Source organism: Lygodium microphyllum, chromosome 21 (assembly GCF_053477565.2).
Source record: "Lygodium microphyllum isolate KBCC chromosome 21, Lygodium_microphyllum_v1.1.10, whole genome shotgun sequence".
Lineage (NCBI taxonomy): Eukaryota > Viridiplantae > Streptophyta > Polypodiopsida > Schizaeales > Lygodiaceae > Lygodium > Lygodium microphyllum.
In genome coordinates, this window is record NC_141155.1 from 63,950,330 (window position 1) to 63,955,281 (window position 4,952).

Below are 4,952 nucleotides of genomic sequence, written 5' to 3' on the forward strand. Positions count from 1 at the left end.
ATTGGCACAAAATTATTCAAGTAAGGGTATCTCTAACCATGAATATAGTAATTAGTGGAGTAACTATGTGTAAACTTTGGGATATTATGACTTTTTCTTCAACTAATCATTTGATCTATGAATATTGTTTACATTCAGTTCCTACTTCCTACTAGCATATTCCATTGTGTATCCAAAGATGTACGTGATATCATTTACAAGATGGGAGAGCTTGTGAGGTGTGTATACATTGTATTTTTTCATTGTATATCTTTGAATTTCTACACAAAAATAAACAAATCTCAAATACATCCTGACAGATACGTGAGCTCGAAGGAAATTGATCCAAACACATTGCAAGATGCTCAAGTATTATCTGTTGAGGTAGTTTGTTTGGTGGAGGAAATTTTTCCTCGATCCATTTTGACTACTCAATTACTTTTACTCGTACATTTGATTGATGAGATTGCACTTTGTGGGGCAGTTCATGCAAGGTGGATGTTTTTTCTTGAGCGCTTCATGAAAACCTTGAAATATTTTGTGAGGCAAAAAGCACGGCCGGAGGGAAGCATGGTTGAGGATTGTTTAGTGCAATCATCCCTTGTTTATATCTCTGAATATCTTGCTGAAGTGGACTTGTCTCAACCACGACTATGGAAAGATGCTGAAGACTTGAGGATGACCTCTATAATACCTCAAGGAAAATAAATGAGTAAAGTGCAAACAAAAGAAGAACTTCGTAAGTTAAATAGTTTTTGTGTGCTCAATAGTGATGTAATGAGCAAATGGGTGACACTATATAATTAGAAGGATATCCATAAACTACGTCTTTTTGCAAGATAACTTGCATAAGGATCTGCAGTCCTTGAAGAGGGTTTTTCCCTTTTCTCCTTGTGAATTGATCACAAAATGATTTCATACATGTTGCGCAAGTCCGGCGATGGAATAATCTGTTTAGATTCCTTAAGCTGACGTATGTCAGGCCTAGGGTTTCTTCATTTAAGAACCTTAGGGACGAACCCTAGTTTCTTATCTTTATGAATTTATTGTCCCTGTGGTAAGGAAAGTAGTCCAGTGTTTAGGGTATGAATGTTTCTATGTTTAGATTGGTTTAGTTATCTTTTGGAAGGTAAACTTAATCTTCTTGTCACGGTTTTACTATCCTTGTGACAATTAACTTTCCCAATCAATATAGTTTAATTTGGCATATGGCATAATGCCAAGGTGATACAAAGAGTGACAATTTCTCCTTTGGACAAAAAGGCCTAGCTGTGAAATTGGTGTATACACACTTTATTAGTCCCAAGTCCTCAAATAGCGGGAGGGGGGGGGGGGGGGGGAAGAGTGTCATCCAGCAGTTTACCATTGCATTTTCTTTCCAAATGAGTTTGTATATCTAATTTTTATACTTGTTAATTCCTAACATTTAACTTCCGTTTTCTTTAAAGATGAACTCATGCCAAATAACAACAGTTGCCTTGCTAAGATGTGCAACTAGCAAAGATAACTCCCTAGTAATTTGAGCATCGAAGAAACCTTCCATGAATTTAGCCATTTTACCATGATTCGTTGCGAAAAGAATAAGACTAATGGTGCAAGATATAATTTCTACACTTTAGGAATATATTACTATAGTAAATGGTTAATCTTGCCTATAATTTTATAATGCTTGATGCAATTTGAAGAAAGCTAATTTGTATACATTGTCGTCTATAGGCTAACTCCTTCGTTAAAAAATAACTCGAACAAATATATCTTTCCTTAACAATTTTTCTTTGCATGATTGACTTAAAACCGAATTAACACCAAGAGGAAAAACCTGGCTTTGAGGGGAGATATCCACATGGATACCGGGAGATGACCCTCCCGCCGCTACATCTTGGACTTTCTTCGGGGGCATCGTAGTTCGAATGTGAGATAGCCTTTTCCTTTTTCTTCTTGGAATTCCACCGTCTTCTCCTTCCTTCCTTATCTTTTACCTTTTTTCCACTCTTCCTCCTTCACTCCCTCTTTTCACTCCCTCTGCTTCCCTCCCTATCTTTTATCTCACGGCTATATTCTTCCTTACGGGTTACCATACGAGGCCGTGATGATGACTTGGATTTTTAGGACATGGGAGTGTGTGGACACCGGCTTGTTTGATAAGACTAAGAATATAAAGCTCAGCTACGAGAGCACTTGTACAAAAAGATTTGAAAAGTGAGTGAAGGAATTTATGCAAGAAAAATGGAAGTCTGCAAAGTAGCCTAAGGACAAAGTAAGCTTTAGGGGTGTGACTTGAATAGTTTAAAGAAAAATCCGGAGGGGAAAAGGGCAAGGGCCTTAGGGGGGAAATTAAAACCCTGGGAGGGGGGGAGAACAAGGGGCTTAGAGGGGGAGGGAATTTAAAACCCCGGGAGGGGGGGGGGAATAAGGGGCTTAGGAGGGGGATTTAAAACCTCGGGAGGGGGGGAGAATAAGGGGCTTAGGAGGCCCACCTTGGAACCTTCCAAGGCTTTCTGGAAGGCCACGTGGGGGGGAAAATAGGACTAACGGCATGATGGCCAGGTGGCAGGGCCTACGAAACCAAGCGACATGCTGGGAGGCGGCTGCTGACTGGCGCAGCAGCCCACGGCTCCTCACGACGGACTGGGGTTGAAGAATGGCGATGTGGCAGAGACAGATGGTGACTCGTCTTCCTCCTCGACTCGGATTTATGGCGGCACGGCCCAGTCTCTCCCTCAGTCAGCATGCAGCACGGCAGCCTTCCCCCTCCCCACGGCTCCGCCTCCTCATGCTTTATATAGTGGAGGGAGGGGGATTTTCTCCTCCTGCGTGTCGACACGCATGTCCTCCCTCCCTCCACAGGCTCCACCAAGGAGCTTACAACTCCTTCTATTTCCCTCCCCCCTCCAGCTCGTCCGTCGGCTGGAGGGATAAGGGGGGAATAAAAAAATTTCAAAAATCCGATTAATATTTTTCCCCACGCGGAATTTTACATTCTCTCCCCCTTGGAGGAATCGAGATGTCCTCATGTCGAGATAAACTGGGGATATTGATGGTTGAGAGTGCCTTCATCTACCCAAGTGGCATCTTCTTCGGGATAATCTTTCCACTGGACAAGGCATTCTTTCAAGGTTCTAGATCTTAACTGTCTTTCCCTAACATCTAAGATCCTTTCTGGCCTTAGTTTAAGGACTTCTTGACTAGGCATTACAATTTTTTGGTCATCAAGTACATGATTAGGATTGGGTACATATTTTTTTAATAGGCTGATATGGAATACATTGTGAACCTTTAGGTTCTCAAGGAGTTGCAATCTATAAGCATTGGGTCCTAGGCATTTGAGGATTTTATACGGCCCACAATACCTTGGACTTAGCTTCTTGCATTCTCCTAGGGATAGAGAACTCTTTTTAGGGTGTACCTGAATGAAGACCATGTCTCCTTCTTTGAAGACTCTTTCTTGACATTTCAAATCTGCATATGCCTTTTGTCTATCCTTGGCTGCTTGTATGTCTTGTCTTATTGACCTTATTTGATCATCCATATCCTCCAACATTTGTCTTGAAGCTTCAACTCTTAGGGTTGGATCAGAAAAGTTTAGGGGACTTCGACAATCATGACCATACAATGCCTGGAAAGGGGTCATTTGGATGCTCTGCTGGTAAGAAGCATTGTAGGCAAATTCAACTAATGGCAAGTATTGAATCCACCTCTTCAGCTCTCGACAGCAGTATGCCCTAAGCATATCCTCGATGATTTGATTCACTCGCTCTGTTTGTCCATCCGTTTGGGGATGGTAGGCGGTGCTAAAACAGAGTTGAGTCCCAATAGCTTCAAAGATAGCTCTCCAGAAGTGTGATGTGAAGAGAGAATCTCGATCACTAATGATTCTTTTAGGTAACCCATGTAGCTTGAATATCTCCTTGATAAACAATCTTGCAATGTCAGAGGCTTTATAGTTTGTCTTTACTGGAATCAGGTGTGCAACCTTGGTAAGCATGTCAACCACAACCATAATGGAATTGTATCCTCCTTGGACTTGGGGTAAGCCCACAACAAAATCCATACTGATGAACTCCCATTTCATTTGGGGAATGTCAAGCGGTTGCAGTTTCCTTGGCATCATGACATGTTCGGCCTTAATACGTTGGCAAGACAAACATTCAGTGACATACTTGAGAACGTCACCTTTGAGCCTCTCCCAATGGTAGCTCTTCCTAACTGCATTAAGAGTTTTTGCATAGCCAGGATGTCCTGCAAAAGGAGAATCATGAGCTTCCCATAATATCTTCTACTTAAGTGACTGGCTTGTTGGTATACACAGCCTTGTTCTGTAGTAGACAAGTCCATTATCAATGGAAAATTCCTGATACTTAGCTTGTAACTTCTGATTCTGTTCCTTGGTAGATATTTCTTTTATCATTGTTTGGTAGGTCAAATCATGGCATGCTTCCTCTCTAGCTAGTTCAAGTATAGGGTTGTTTGGCATAGATACCTTTGTAGCCAGAGATCTGGCCGTTGATGGATTCTGCAAGATTAGGGAATTTAGGAATGCCTTGCAACTGAGTGCATCGGCAACTACATTCTCTTTCCCTAGTCGGTACTTGATTTCAAAATCATATTCCTCCAATACTTCAATCCACTGACGTTGCCTCATGTTGAGCTCGTTCTGGGTAAAAATCCATTTGAGACTCTTATGATTGGTTACTAGAGTAAACTTGTTACCCAACAGGTAGTGTCTCCAAAGCTTTAGAGCATGGATGACAGCTAATAATTCCAGATCATGCGTGGCATAATTCTTTTCATGACTTTTCAATTTCCTTGAAGAGTATGCTACTGGATGACCTTCCTGCATAAGTACACACCCCAAGGCAAGAATGCTAGCATCAGTTACCTCGAACTCCATATTGAGGTCAGGGAGTTTTAGAATAGGTGATGATACCAAACTTTGCTTCAATTTGTCGAAACTATTTTGTTCGGAAGTTGAC